Source organism: Heliangelus exortis, chromosome Z (assembly GCF_036169615.1).
Source record: "Heliangelus exortis chromosome Z, bHelExo1.hap1, whole genome shotgun sequence".
In the NCBI taxonomy this organism is placed as follows: Eukaryota; Metazoa; Chordata; class Aves; order Apodiformes; family Trochilidae; genus Heliangelus; species Heliangelus exortis.
Window position 1 is genome coordinate 13174240 of NC_092454.1, and position 16610 is coordinate 13190849.

Below are 16610 nucleotides of genomic sequence, written 5' to 3' on the forward strand. Positions count from 1 at the left end.
AGGAGTTTCACTGTTTAGCAATAAACCATGAAATTCCACACCATGATTTAAAATACGTATTCATTGGATGGACCACTTGTTGGATAAGGAACTGACTGGATGGTCTCATCCAGAAAGTTGTGATGGGTGGCTCAGTATCCAAATAGAAATGTGTGACAAGTGGTGCTCAGACCAGTGCTGTTTAACATCTTTATTGGTGACATGGACAGCGTAATCAAATTCAAGACAACACACTAGAGGGAAGCACACACTGATGGCTCATGTTGAGCTTCTGGTCCACCTCCACTCCCAAGTCCTTCTCCTCAGGGCTGTCTGAAATTCTGTCTCCTCCCAATCTGTATTTGTGCAGGGGCTTGCCTAGGCCCAGGTGCAGAACCTTGCATTTGGCCCTGTTGAACTTCATGCAGTTTGAACAAGTTCACTTCTCAAGCCTGTCAAGGTCCCTCTGGATGGCATCCCTTCCCTCCAGTGTGCTGACTTCACCACACAGTTTGGTGTCATCAGCAAACTTGCTGAGGGTGCATTGGGTTCCATATTGCTGACAAAGATGTTAAACAGAACAGCACTGGTCTGAGTACTGACCCTTGAGGAGCACCAGTCATCAAATGTCTCCATTTGGACATCGATCACAAACCATCCATCCAGTTCTTTATCCAATGAGTGGTCCACCATCAAAAACATATTCCAGTTTAGAAGCCAGAATGTGGTGCAGGACAGTGTCAAATGCTGTGCAGAGGTCCAGGTAGATGATGTCATGTTGGCTGTCACCAATCACCCCTTGGTTATCCACACACCTTAGCAGAGCCTTCAGGCAAATCTATGACCTTTCCAGGCACAGAGGTGAGACTGACTGGCCTGCTGTTCCCTGAGTCTTCTTTTTTTTCCATTTTTGAAAATGGGCATTGTGTTTCCCCTTTTCCAATGAACGGGAACACTGCAATATTCTCTTAGAAAACTTGGGGAGTTATCAGAACTGTGAAAACAAAAACTAAAAAAAACCCAGACTTTTTTCCAGATTCTTCCCATTTGTTTGATTGCGGAGAGCAACAATAGGTAGACAGCAATTTGGTCCAGTAATTTGTCATCTGCTAATGAAAGTCCTGCCTGTATCAAATATTGAAGTTCTCCGTTTCAGTTTTCTTTAAGACAAAGCAAATTAATTAAGTGTAATTCATTTGCTTTGTTAATATAAATTATTATTATTAGAATAAATCAAATTACTATGGACTTAAGACAAATTACCACATAAATTTGCTTGCACAAATATATTATGGATAATAACTTCTGGTTCTCAAGTCTACAAAAGTATTTTATTAAAATTATGTCCCAGCATGAGGATATTTAGCAATAGCATGCTATGAATTTGCTAGTTTTTATCTCTCTTCTGCAATGTGCTAAGCATTTTAAGTTTTTGTTGTGTTGAAATGCAGTTCTGAAAAAAATGCATGCAGAGGCTTATACAAAATGCCAAATCAGACTTATGAGGGGGTCTTTTTGAGCCCCTCTAAGGCATTTATTTGGGAGAATTCAAGATAGAAACAAATATCATTAGCAGTAAAATCCTTGGGGCTCCAGATATAATGTGATGTCTCTGAAGCAATGCAAGACTTTAGATTTCCTCCCCTCAACAGGTCAGGACTGTAAACAGTTACACCCCAATCAAGGGGTCATCCATCATTCATTGTTCCAGTTAGCTACTTTTGCCAAGATTAAATATTCCTTCAGTTGATACCACAGAATGAAGCACACATTTATAGCAAACTGTAAAGGACAGCAACTCTGCTCATTTAATTTTTACCCCTTTCCATCTTTCTCCTTCCTTATTCAGTTTTCCCTCCTGCCTCTTGCTCTCTGCAGCCAGGACTGGCTTTTTTTTTTTGTCCATTCCTACACATTGTCTGTTGAGCAAGAGGGGTCCCTGAAGCCCTCTGAGAGTGGGCAGGGGCCATGTATCTTTGTGTATGAAACTGGTTCAGATACAGAATTCTTTAGCTCTCACACGCTAGAAATTTTGCATCTAAAATCTGCACTAAATTGGTGGAGTTTAAGGTCCTTTCAGCAAAATGTTTTTGCCCACAAGGTGCAGTATTGTATACCACATGTAATTTCAACCTTCCAGGGCAGATCTCACCATACAGAGAAGTGCGGAGCAAGCCTGAGCAGGAGGTGTTACATACAGTCCTGCAGAGACAGCACAAGCACCGTGAGCTTTGCTTCCCCCTCCCTTCCTCAAAAGAATTCACAGGCTCTGCAGTAAGCTCTGACACCGGGACGGAATTCTCCCCCAAATCAGGCACTGCGGAAAATGGGTTCTGCCTGACATCTAGTGGTCCGGAGCAGAAACAGTTTCAGCAACTCAGGACGGCTTTGTCCGCAAGTTTCCCGTTCAGAGAGCGCACAGTCAGCCCCCACACCATGTGAAACACTCCTGTTACAGCTGGGGAGGCTGTGGCCTTTTCTAGAATTGTCCCCTGAAAATTATTTAAAACAGCATTTTTATGTGAATTCTGCTTACATTTCAAGTGAAGCAAAAAAATTGAAATAAAAGTATGGAGATGTCAATCAATATTCAAATGAACCACTTGCCAAAGGTCTTGCTCATGTGCATAGGAATGTTGTGGAAGAACAACTCTGAGACATGACCAGTATGTAACTGTACTACACCACACAATCATCCGGTTTTTTTAAAAATAGTCAAAATACAGTTTTTCCGGTATAACCACATTATCTTTAGATACAGCACACAGTGCAAGTGATAGGAGGAAATTAATCTTGGATCTTATGTACCCCATTTGTAATTTTTTCATTATTCTGATATAAGGATTTAATATGTCTTTCAACTACAGTTTTCAAAAACACACCCAAGAACTACTCATATCAAATGCAGTATCAAAAAAATCAATACCCAGAAAGAAAGGATACCCAGAAAGGATGGATAGAAGTAAAAGAAAATAGTTGTGCTTTTTTTTTCCAATGAGCTGAACAGCAGCTCCTCACTATCCATCTTTGGCCACATCATTTCAGCAACTAAGCAACAGCAACAGGACATTCCAAGGAAGGAAAGTAACAGAAATCACATTTGGAGGAATGGAATATCTTCCACCTGATAGGAGCTTAGAAGGAGCTGAACTATTTTGACTGCTACCAAAAAAGAACTTAAGTGCCCAAGATCTTTCTTAAGTGGAAGGAAGGTGTGTTTCTGATGAGGAAGCAAAGTGTCAGCCCATGAAATGAGAGGCTGAAATTTCCCACATTACTGTTAGTTAATTTAGATTACATTGTGGTAAAGATTTCAGCAGAATCCATATAAAGACAATGAGACGATCCAATACTCACACCAGACGAACCAATATAGAAAATTTTAAAAGGGACAGAAATTTTCATGCCCCAGGACACCCACGAGTCTCAGTGTGCTGAAAAGGAGGAAAATCTCATAGGGGCATGCTACATCACATGCCTTCTTTAGCAGTTTCGCACTTTGTCTGAATCTTTGGCTTGCTTCCAAAATCAAATTATCAAATGAAATCAACTGGAGGTCTGATCCAGGATGGCAGTTCTCATGTCCCCAATTACCACAGAAGCATGTGAAGGCAAAAGACATGTCTATTTATTACTGAAGGACAGGAAGGCAAGAGATCAAGAGTTTGTGAGGCAGATGCCCTCTTATCACCAAATCTCCTACCTTGAATTTAGCAAGCTCCATTTTAAAGCAATTAAGATTTGGCTTTTTACCCCTACCTTTATAATTAGAAAGGTGTTTATTCAATAAAGTTAACTATTCAATAGTTTGTCCTTTTAATTTCCTATTTTCTAAACCTATTTTATATATATTGTTCTTATTCCAGGTACTTCCCTGCATCTGAGCTGCTCTTCTTGAGTTACAGTATTCACTCTCTGTCTTCTTTTGGCTGGACTAACAGTAAATTTTTTTCAAGTCTACTCCCAATGTCTCTGCTCTTCTGATTGTGCTAGCAGTCATCTTCAGCACTTGAGCCCTTACCCTTCTTGCATACCAGAGACCAGAACTGCTATTAGTATTTCAGATTAAATTAGGGATGCACAAAAAAATAAATTCTGCCTAATGTCTACCAAATCCTTCACTGATACATCGAAAAATCTCGTTTACTTCTTTACTATCACCTCATTGTCTCTACATTCTCACAGCCTTTAAACATTTTCAATTAGTTATTTCCCAGTTTATAGCAAAACTTAATGTCATTAGTCCCTAAGTGCAATGGATTTGCACTTTGCACAAATGAATTTCACCGCATTCAACCAGCAGTTCATTTCTTTTTATATCAAAATCATTAACAGAATTATTAAGCTGTGGCTCAAGTGGGGGACTTCACTTGTGAACCCGCTCTTCAATGTTATGTTCCTCATATAACCAATGTCTCAAACTCCTGAGAAGTTCTACACAATCCAATCTGCTTCAGTTGAGTTAATAATTTTCTCCAAGACATCCTATCTGACAGTAGACTGAACACCAAGTAAAGAAGACCTAGCAAATTTTTTCAGTCTATGTTTAAAAGCAAAATTATACAAGTTTGGCTTGATCTATGTCTCTTGAATACACATTGCATTTTATCCTGCTTCATCTCACTTCCTTCTTTGGTCAAGTTTTGGTCAAGTGTTAATATTCTACTAAGCTCAGGTGAGAAAGATATCACAGCAATGGGGCCTTCAGTGATCTGTACTTGTCTGTGCAGTGGCAAAATCAGGTACAACCAACATCACCTCTGACAGATACTAGTGCAAACCACTCTCAAAATAACAAGGCTGTGAAAATATTTGATTAACTACACCCCACTAGAAGTAACCTCCCACAGTTCACTTCAGACCTCTCTCACAAAGGACTGTTTTTTTTCTTGTCCTTTTCCAAGCCGGAACAGAAAACTGTTTATCACCTAACAGCCTTGCCATATGGACAGACTGTGGGTATTTTGCAGCCTTCTTTCTTGCAATTTAAACAAACCCCATTCTCACAGCCTCTCTCCAGAGCATGTTTTACCTCTTCATCTTCTCTCTGGTCTTTTTTTCCAGTTTATATAACAATATTTAAACTACTATATATTCTAACCCCTTAATTATAATTTACTCTGTAATTTCCCTGCAATCCTGTAATTCCTGTTTCAAACATGAATGAAACTCACCAGTAGAATGAGTATTTGTTGTGCAACAACAAATGTCAAAATCACTTAGGATATGGAAGGATGGGGAAAGCATACTCTCTTCCTTTGCTTAAAGTTGCACCACTCATGGGAAATAATTGTAGCTGTTGAACTAGAAATATCATCCTGCTGTTTGGTCATTTGGATACAAAGCTGTGTTCTGGCCTCTACTTCCATGCACACTTAAAAATTTATATTAAACAGTCAATTAACATAAATTAATAAGCACAAATTGAAGCAGTAATTGAAATCTAGAGATTTTCTTGCATAAGAAGATAAAAAGGCTTCAAGCATTGCCTGTCCACAAACTCATCAAATTTGGTTTAAATCCCATGATACTGTATGTGCTAATAAAAGAGATGATCAGGATATAGAACATATGAATACAAACACACACAAATCACTAGAATACAGACTCTGGGAGACTTATCTTAGAAATCTCAACCTTGCCATGCTCAATTATCTCCCACCCTGTGCTGCAATGATTTTCCCATGGAGCTTTTCCCCATAGAAAATCCTTTTTAAAGTACTAACACTTTCTAGAATTTATCCTTAAATTAAAGACCAATTTATCACTTACTTCCATCTACAGATGGAACTCAGAGCCTAAACTATAGAGCTTTTCTCTCACTCCTTTCCATCACAGAGGTAACTAATCCCTTTCTGTCAGCTCTACAAGCACTGTTGCATCAGATTACTGGCTTGAATTCCAGTCTTGTCATCAGAACAACCATGATGAAAGTGCCTGAATATCTGATGCAAGACTATAGTCCCCAGGTGGCATCTGTACCTTATTAAGAACATCTTAACATGAACGCCTCTGTTTACCTCTCTCAGAGAATGTGGCAGTCCCCACACTTGGTCTCCTGTGCAGTTCAGTTGCTTGCTTTGGCAGTAGAACTGTGAGAGACTTGCTCCCATCTCAATGTTTGCTGCCCTGCGCTTAGATGAAATGAGCTAGAAAAAATGTGGTCCTGAAGCAACCACAGGTTTCATAATGAGGGTGTGCTCCAGGCCCAGGTAGCTTTCCAAATTTCCTTCTTTCTGATGCTCTGTGCTAATCAGTGACAGCATATCTTAAGGGGTTATGGAAGCCTGGGCTTGCGTGACAACACATAATGAAAATGTCTGTCTTCTGCAGCTTAAAAGGCTATGGAAACTCTGCCTGTGTTACTTGAGATTAATCCAGAATCAGTCCTACTTGAGAGAATATTCTTGCAAAGTCAACAAAATTTTATTCACTCATTTTCTGAGTATAATTGCTGGGTTTGATATCACTATGGGTAACACTTTGCCCTTACTTTCTTACTCAGCCACTCACTTCAGGTATAATGAAAAGCTCAGGGTGGAATATAACCAGCCTTTCTTTTCACCCTCTCTTCCCTCCCTTTCCTTTTCCCTCTCTCTTTCTTACCCCTCTTCCTTCCCTTCTCCTTTTCTTTCCTTTCTCCCTTCCCTTTCCAAGAGGAGCAGGAGAGGTGGATGAAGATCAGGTGTTCTGTGGGGGAGAAGTCCTACTGTAGGAGCCAGGCCTACTCATTCCCTTACAGCATCGACCATGGGGACTGCAGCATATTTTCCTGTTGGAGCCTTGTGCTCTGATTGCCCAATGATCATGATATAAACCACTCCCACGTCAGAAAGGAAAAAAAGAAAACTGACCTGAAATGCCCTGTGTGCTTGTCTCCTTAGGGAAGCAGATGAGCTTTTTCCAGACAAAAATTACATTAGTAGCATTCACATGAGTTGCTTCAAGATTTTTTACTTAAATATGAGGGGTGTAATGACATAAAAATCCCACCACCTGTCCTCCCTGTGAGTCCTTCACTGAGTATCTCCGTATGTATTCCTATTTATGTTTCTCATAGATAGTAAGCTTGACATTTTCCCTTCCAGGAAGCAAGCAGTTAATATTGAATTTGAAGTAACAGTTTCCAGAAGTTTAATTTACTTCAGTAATTACTGCTTAGGGAGAGAGAAAACAAAATCAAGTTCCTAAATCCCCAGGTTTCTGCTAGTTCCTTTTTCCAGCTGACATTGTATTTACTGATATATATTAATTCAAGCATGAAAAAATATTCAAGTACCACTAACTGTGTTATCCAGAGCACTGACAAAGGAAATAATGGAGCAATTAAACAACACATTGGAACAGGCTCATTAAACAAATATAGCCACCATTTTACTGTCAGCAGCAACTTCATTAAAACCAGGTTTAGTATCAGGCAAAGGCAGAGAGGAACAAAAGGAAGGGGTGGTGGGAAAGTGAGAAAGGGAATGCAATAATATTTTTCAGGACACTTTCCAGCATGGGAAGGAACAAGGTATGAAATTATGTTTGTTTATCTTCTGTTAGAAAGCCAGTGCCAGCAGTGAGCTATGATGAATTCCCCTCACATGATCAAGGAGCTTCTCAGTTCACATTCGACTGACTTTCTAAGACAAATAAATCATCTTGAGTCAGCAGCAGAATAACTCCTGCACTGTGCTGAGTAGACAATAGGATATTGTGATCCAGCCTACAGAGGATTATAGGTGTTCCTCTAAGTCTCCAAAGGCCATGGGAACTAGTCAACTGCTCACCATCAGGCATTTACCTAAATACTTCTACAAACTGGCCTAAAATGTGGCCAGACACAGCCAGAGCCAGATGCACCATCAACATTCCTTAAGCTAACACAGTAACACATTTTCTACATGGATCCTAGGATTTTCAATGAAGATTTTATTTTCCTGTTGAGCAGTAAGTCACTAGCTATTCGAAGAGATTGTTTGCTCATTTCACAGCTATTCTTCTTTCCTGTTTGAAATAAGTGGCATTTATAATACTAGAGATCAGGTGCAGGAGAGTTCTCTCAGCTAAGAATATCCCATATCTGAAGCTGCAAGCAGATGGCTTGAAATTACTAGATTCTTTTGGGGAATCTATTTCTGCCAGAAACAGCAAATCTGCCTCAGTCTGAGCATTTCAAGATCACTCTAGTAAGTATCTTTCTGCCTTCACAGCTTATTGTGCTCATGTCAATGTTTGCAGCCAGAGTTTTCCCCACAGTGAAGATCCCCACAGCACTTCTTGCCAGTGTGTGAAAAGCCAGTTTCTGGCACCAACTTGTTTATTAGTTTCATATCATCTGATGTGGGAACAGGATGCTACAAAGCACCCCACCCCTCCCTTTCCAGTCTATACAGGATTCATGTGTGCAATATTTAATATTAATGTCAAGTGAGAAATCTCTGCCATACCTAGGTTGGAACCATTTTAATTTCAGAGAGTAATTATGCAGCCAGCATAAAAATTCATGAGTCAGATGCAAGAAGGGATGGCTCAGCCCCCAGCAGGGCAGCAGCACCCTGCACTGGGAGAGCTGACTGCTGGTGGGAGCACTCTCAGAGGAGGCAGGCACTCTTTATGTCATGCAAGGCAGAGGTGGAAGCTGCACTTTTATAATGGTAATAGTAGTCAGGTGCTGGCACCTTTGAAATGCTTTTGGAACATTAAGGATTAGTTCTGCCCTTTCTGTTTCCTTCCTCCGTGAACACTGAAAATGTGCAAAGCAAAATGCAAATAGAACAACAAAACCAAAGTGTGAGGCAGAGACAGGCAGTCACTGCATTGTAACCCTCCTCATCACCACACAAAGTGCTTCCAGCACTAACCAGGCCCGTTCAGGGCCAGCAGGGTATATGGAGGTCTTAAAAGCAAAGGGAGCAAGAATGCAATTTAGCCTAGTTCCCTACAACCCTGGGGAGGTCTGTGATTCCAGCAGCAAAAACTTTCTCTCACCCTAGGGGGACAGGAAACCTATTAATGACTTTGGAATTATATTGTAAGAAACTATAAATGATGCATTCATTGGAACCAGCCTCACCCCAAGCATTCAAACGTTTTGCAACCCACAGATCTCTATTTGGGAGATCCCATCAATCTTCTATTGTCAAAATTTTGCTCAGAGACTGATAAAACTCTGCTGGTGCCTCTAAAATGCACCAAGGTGCAAAGTGGAAAAGTGTTTTTTAGGGCACATGGAAATACAAGACAACAGTGGGCTAATAAAATCACCTCTACTTGGACCCAACAGCTAGCTGCTGTGGAAAAGGGTAGGGATGGCCATAGGGAAGTGTGCTGTAACACATAGTGATATCCAAATGATCTCTCAGGAGCATTAGGAGCTGCGTGGTGGTGTCCTTCATTGAGGCCCAAAACAAGAAATCCTGGGAGCAGAGTAAAAGCAGCCCCACTTTGTGGCTCACTGGGAGGTTAAACAAAAGGAAGATGGAAATGCTAATAGCTTGAAATTTGGGGGAGTAGTAGCATCTTGAGAACAAAGATAAAGAGGCTTGAGTGAGTGAGTAGAAAAGTTCGAGTGAGAGTATGTGAACAATTCATTTCACAAGAGAAAAAGGAGAGAAATGAGTAGGTGAAAGAAGGGTAAATCACAAAGGTTTTTGATCTACCAATGTAAAGAGAGAAGATAAAGACATCACATCAGTAGGGACTGCCAAGAGTTGAAGTGATGAAGTTAAGAATATCTTATTAATTTACAGATTAGAATATTGAAAACATGAAGCACTAAGTTCATCTGGAGTCCAGCTCATTTCCAGTTACTATTGTTTTTTGCGTGATTACAATATATATTGTGTCCTCGTTGATATTTACGAAGTAGTAGCTCCTTGAAGTGACTAAGAGAAGATGCTACCCCTTGCAGTTCTGGCTCCACACAGCAGAACATAAGGTGCTTGGCAGCAGCTAGAAATGGCAAAATTGGAATTTATTTTATACAAACTGCTAGACTCCATACATCTTTTCTGTATGGGTCACAGTATGCTGTTTCTTCCAAAACTAAGCCTTTTTAGAGGATCAAACTCTGGGAATGATTCGAAGGTAAAGTAGGGGAGGTTTAGGTCAGACATTAGGAGACATTTACTTACCAAGTGGGCGGTTATTCACTGGGACAAGCTTCTTAGAAAGGTATTCATTGCCTCAAGCCTGACAGTGGCATTTGACAATTGAAGTGGCACTTGACAATGCCTGTAACAACATGCTTTAACTTTTTCAGGTGAGTCCTGAAGTGCTTAGGCAGTTTGACCAGATGCTCAGTGTAGGCCTCTTCCAACTGGAACTGTTACCTTCTCGCTCCTCTCCTCTCTTCTCATCTCCTCTTCTGTTCTTCCCTCACCTCTCCTCTCTCATTGAGATCTTCATTTCACAGCCACAGATCAGGCCACTGAGTATGCACAATTCCTACAGTATGAAGAGGCGAAATGGGCAAGCATCAGTACTGTTGTTTGTGGAAAAGCCTTCATGGTTCTTTCCTCATGCATCTTCAGCCTTCATGGTTCTTCCCTTATGCATCTGCTGAAGAAAATAAATGCACTTTCTTGGTGCCAAAATGTTGTAGCTGGACAGAGTACTGGTGGATGAAGGTGTCCTTACTCAAGTCGAAATCAAGTGCCACACAAAAAAGCAAAAGTACAGGAAAATTAGCAATGAAGATCTACTTGTTTTATCTGTCTTTCCAGTCAAATGGTCCTACTACTTGTCACAGGTCACTGTAACACAAGCCCCTTTCCACACAAACAAGACTAATATGCTTTGGTAAATCCTGGGATACTTGGGCTGACATGAGACACAAGGTAGTACGGTCATGCTAGAGGGGTCAGAAAGAGGTCAACTGGCATCAGCAGTATTTCAGGAGTTGATTTATCTCAAGCTACAGCTGGGTCAGGCTCCACTGCTCTGCAGTTAGTGAAGCTTTGAGCATCCAGCAGACCAAGCAAAGTTCATTAAAAATAAGGAAAAGTGAAGGGAAGAGAGCAGAGAGATGAAAGAGCTAGTGCAAAAGACAGTCAGTTGTGGTAAGATGGAAATTTCCTGATGGTCTTAGGCCCGAAGGCAGCCCTGGTCCTTGTGTTCAGGATACAAAACAGGGGACAGAGTTACCAGGAGGTGAATATTAAGAAAAAGGAATGGCTTTCACTGCGATAATAATTTGTTTTGGTCTACTTGTTGCACTTATTACTTCAAATATATCTTCTTTAGGTTTTAGGTCTTCTTGAGGTTTTTGTGTAATGATGTAAGTCAGTTGTTGAGCTCTTTTCAACAGGAATTTAAGCTTCTTGCTTGTAAGGTGCTGGATGCTCAAAGGCAGATCTTCAGATTTGGTCAAATTGAATCCAGGAGTCTTCAGACAACCTTGCAAAAAGCTTAGCTCTAGGGCACACACTAGGATAACTTTTTCTTGCAGTTATGTGGGATGCAACATGACCAGCTGCTTCTGTTCTTCTGCCTGGAACTACATCTATCAGTGTAACAACCACTGGTCAGAAGATACTACTTTTCAAGACTGAAGCAATTACAAGGAATACAAATGTAAAGATTTGCTTATCTCTCTCCCAGGAATGTATGATAACTATTTGGCTATTTCCATTAGCTTCAGAATTTCAGCCTTTAAAAACATAACTGGGAGTACTGTAGAAAGCAGAATGACCTCTACTGACTTGTATATGACCTCGTGTTACAGTACCTGAGGAAGCTCACTGCAGAAAATCTTGCACTGGTGCTCATGTCTGTACCACTGCATGGAAGCATTTTGTTACTCCACCTCCTGCAAGGCCCCACTGACAGTATTCCCACTGCTAACACTTGTATTGTCTGAATTGGTGGACACAGAGACCCAAAATGAGGGCAAAACCCCAAAATATCTATAAAGTCCAGTCTTCTCTATCCTCCCCATTGAACTGCTGGAACAAGCTCCCTGGAAAATGGAAATGTATTTCCATAAATGCCAGTTAAAGGAAAAAGGCCACTTAAAAGCCTCAAAAATAATGTTTTGCATTACAACACACTTTAAAACTTTAAGAGAAATTTAAATAACCCAATTATATTGGATTCTACTATATGACATTAATTTTCATTTCATATTTAGGAAAAACAAACTAGTTTGCTTGGCTCTGTACACAATACCTTAAGTACATACAAAACAGCCATGCTAGCTTTTTGATCAGAGCCAGGAACAATGTGAGCCTTGTTTGGATGCATTGATGGTTTGACTTTCATTCTCATGTGGACTTTTTGGAGATGACTTTAGCAGTCAGGTGTTTTTAAATTGTTCCATGATCAGGTATGTTTAAACCTCATTTTTTTCTGTTCTTCTTTCCAGTTTAAAAATAATAAACTATGGCCTGGAATGAATGTATATCTTAGAATGCTCAAGAAATGCCAAGATCAGTAAGTAACAATGGCAACATATTGTTTAATGTTTTAATAAAATATGTTTCTAAAAAGTAACATCAGTTGTAAATGTGACTTAATTGGCATATATGCAACTACTCAGTGCCCTCTGACCAAAGACTTCATGCCAAGAAAAATCTTAGGGGTAATTTTAGTTGTTCCTGTCGATGACTTGTTTTCTGCAGTCCACTTCTACTGAGCTGCCGTAGCCAGTGGCCAAGTTACATTTCTTCTCTGTTGGTCAAACATGGCATATTACTGGCATACCAGTCTCACAAACCAGGCCATAGGATTCCATGTGGTGCATGCACCTTTGCCTGATGTGAACCAAGCTGCAGATGTGTGGTAGAAGGGAGGAAGCAACCTGTACCACCTGCACATTGCTGGTCCCCTGCAGAAACAGCAGGACCACAGCTCAGACCCTGCAGAAAGCAGAAGGGGAGAGGAGAGCAGTGCAGCACTGTAGCTGTGAGAGGAGAAGCAGTGGGAACAACTGAACTGCATCTGTACATCCAAAGCAGGAGTCTGACAAAGTCCTCTGCCTCTCCTGGGAGAAGCTCTGCACGGCAGCTGATGACAATGTCCTCCTTTCATACCATAAGCAAGAAAGAAACAACATGTGTCAAAATATAGCTTCATACCACTAAGTATGTGCACCCATAAAAACTAAGATTACCCCAGTCACACGTAATCATGGCCTGCATACAGGGGCCTCTCAATCACCCTAACACAATATGAAACAGCATGGACTGCACTGGACACTGGTACCCACAAAATCTCTTCTTCTAGGGTTGGGGAGGGAAGAGAGAGAGAAGCAGAGGTTTTTACTTCAAATAGAGGTTGTGTGCATCCTATACCAGAGAAGGGTATGGCACAAATTATTTCTTTCTCTCTCTTTTGGGTTCTTTTTTTTACAAGGGAGGCAACCAACTGAAAACAGTTTACTGATGGAGACACAGAACCGGCAACACTGCGAATAAACCCATGCCAAGTAATTAAAATACAACTACAAGAAAAAAATTTACAGCTTGAATAATTAGCAGGAAATTCCTTTTTTTATTTATTTTTTTTTTTCACAGAACAGGAAGTACTATAAGTAACGTTATGAAGGCAATGATGCGTATTCCTAGACATTTGTGCAGAAAACCTTTGTAAGTGACCTGGATGTTGGGATCAAGACTGCAATGATGAAGTTTGGTGATACCAAGATTAGTGGAGAGGCTGACAACCCGGAAGGTTGGAGAGCAGCCTTGTGGAAAGGGACCTGGGTGTCTTGGTGGAGAACAGGCTCAACATGAGCAAACAATGTGCTGCAGCAGCAAAACCAGACAACAGGATGCTGAACTGCATCAAGTGCATCAGCAGCAGAGACAAGGAAGTCATCATCCCACTCTGCTTGGCCCTTGTCAGACTGCACCTGGAGTATTGCACACAGTTTTGGTCCCTGCTGTACAACAAGGATGTGGACAGGGTGGAGAGGGTCCAGAGAAGAGCCAAGAAGACTAGAGCACCTGCTATATGAGGAGAGGTTGAGAAAACTGGGTCTGTTCAGCCTTGAGAAAAGGAGATTAGGGGAGACCTTATTATGATGTTCCTGTACTTAAAGGGGGGTTACAAAGAGGATGGAGACGCCCTGTTTACAAGGACAAGACAAGGGGCAGTGGGCATAAGTTGGTCCTGGGAGATTCCAGTTGAACACAAGAGGAAAATTCTTCTGAAGATAGTCAGACTCCCAGGGGAAGTGGTGGATTCCCCCACTTTGGGAAGTTTTAATTCTCAGCTTAACGTGCTGAGACATCTCATATACACTATAATATCAGAAGGGTTGGACCAGACAACTCTTGAGGTCTCTTCCAACCTGACATTGTATGATTCTATGAACTTAGGGTACTTGGCAAGCTTTATAACATGATAAGAAACTGCAATTTTGGAAGGAACATGGCACATTATTGGTGGCTGTTCATTATTTATTTCGGTTTATACATTCCTGAACAGTACACATGGGCAAAGCACACACACGTTCTGGGTAAAATAAAACAAAATACTGATGTTGTAGTTGTAATCTACAGTGAGCTATGGATGAGACAGAAAATATTTCTGCTGTAGATAAATATACTGCAGATAAATACTGCAGTTTCTAGCCCTTTATACAAATTGTATAAAACTCTTCTCATTGTGTCTACTGATGTTTTATTCTAAGCAAGCTGTTTATGCTTATCAGAAAGGATGGCTATTTCTGTGACTGTTGTCTGTAAAGCATCATATTAGAAAATTTTCATGGCAAATGATCATATTGGATGTTTTTATCTTGGTAAAATTACTACATTTTATTTTAAACTTATTTTTTGAAATTTTTCCAACCAGACTAACTTCAGCCAGTTGAATGAACTCAACCAGAGCATAGAGTGCCATTTATTTTCACATTGATATTGAGCTGCAGTTTGATTGGTGCATTAACTGATTTTTCTCTATTTAGTTCCTCAAGGTGAAGTATTTCTCAGGATATAAAAATATTTTAAACTACCAAGTCATACCACCAGAGGGCAATGTAATAAAGTTGATTTTAAAAGGTACATTAGGAAGAAACAGCGTTCTCTAAATTGAACTTTCTTGCATATTAAAAACCCTTTTACAAAATCAAACCATATTAACTAGTTTATTCAGCATTTTCATCATTCTGATTTTCACAAAAGACAATAAGCTGTATCACACACCAATATACCAAAGAAAAAAGGAGTGACTAGAATATGTGAAAGAAGGCTTCCTGGTGAAAATGACAAAATGAGAACAGGACATCAGTAACAAATCTAATTGTTCCAATTCACTGAATTTGTATTCAAGGTGGTGTCAGATGCTAGGGATCTAGAAAGAGAAAAAACATGATCTTTGCCTACATTTGCAGGCAGAGAAAGGTATTGAGCTAACTGTAACAAAGGGCAATCAGTAAATTTTGAACTGTTGCTGTGAATCAGCCAGGTATAGCAGTGCATGATGCCTTCACTGTTGCTGGCAAGAATATACAGAATCTTTTCCAGACATTTATGTGCATATACTGCCTTGCAGAAAAAATCGGAAACTGTGTTCACTGTAAAGCTGATTCTTCAGTTAAACCTAGGGAAGCTGATATGTAACTGGTTAAATTACTAGTCAAACGTAAGAGAGAAAGAAATTTGATAGCTCAAAAAATAGGAGACAATTTCCAAGATTATGTTTATTCTTACAAGTTTGAGACTGGACTCTTCATTTTATGCCATTTTCCTGTAGAGTATCTGGCTTTCCACTTTAGGTTTCAAATAAAACTCAGACTTCATTTAAAAGAAAATGCATTTGGAGGCATGTTTTAAAGAGGATGCTTCTAAAAAAGACAGAATTACCATCATCCAGAAAATAGGATTTTATGCTAAACCAATATCTAGACAGTCTTGACATCCATTTAAAATCATCCCGGTCAAACGAGGAAAGGAAGATTCTTACTTCAAGACTCATGATGGTAGGAAGACCTGGACCTGTGCAAAGCACTCAACACTGTCCCATACAATATTCTGATTTCTAACCTAGAACAATATGGATTTGAGGGATGGGCCACTCATTGTGTAAGGAACTGGATGGATGGTCTCACCATCAGTGAGTGGTTTAGTGTCCAAATGGAGATTTTTGACTAGTGGTATTCCTCAAGGGTCAGTACTCAGACCAGTGTTGTTTAACATCTTTATTGGCGACGTGGACAGTGGAATCGAGTGCATCCTCAGCGAGTTTGCTGATGACACCAAACTGTGTGGTGAAGTCAGCACACTGGAGGGAAGGGATGCCATCCAAAGGGACCTTGACAGGCTTGAGAAGTGGACTCGTGCAAACTGCATGAAGTTCAACAGGGCCAAATGCAAGGTTCTGCACCTGGGCCTAGGCAAGCCCCTGCACAAGTACAGGTTGGGAGGAGACAGAATTTCAGACAGCCCTGAGGAGAAGGACTTGGGAGTGGTGGTGGACCAGAAGCTCAACATGAGCCATCAATGTGCACTTGCATCTCAGAAAGCAAAGTGAGCTGCCTCAAAAGAAGCACAGACAGCTGGTCGAGGGAGGTGATGCTCCCCTTCTGCTCTGCTCCTGTAATACCTAAGCTGGAGTACTGCATTTCTGGGGTCCCCAGCATAAGAAGGACATATAGGTCCAGGAACATGGCCAGAGGAGAGCCAGTAAAATGATCAGAG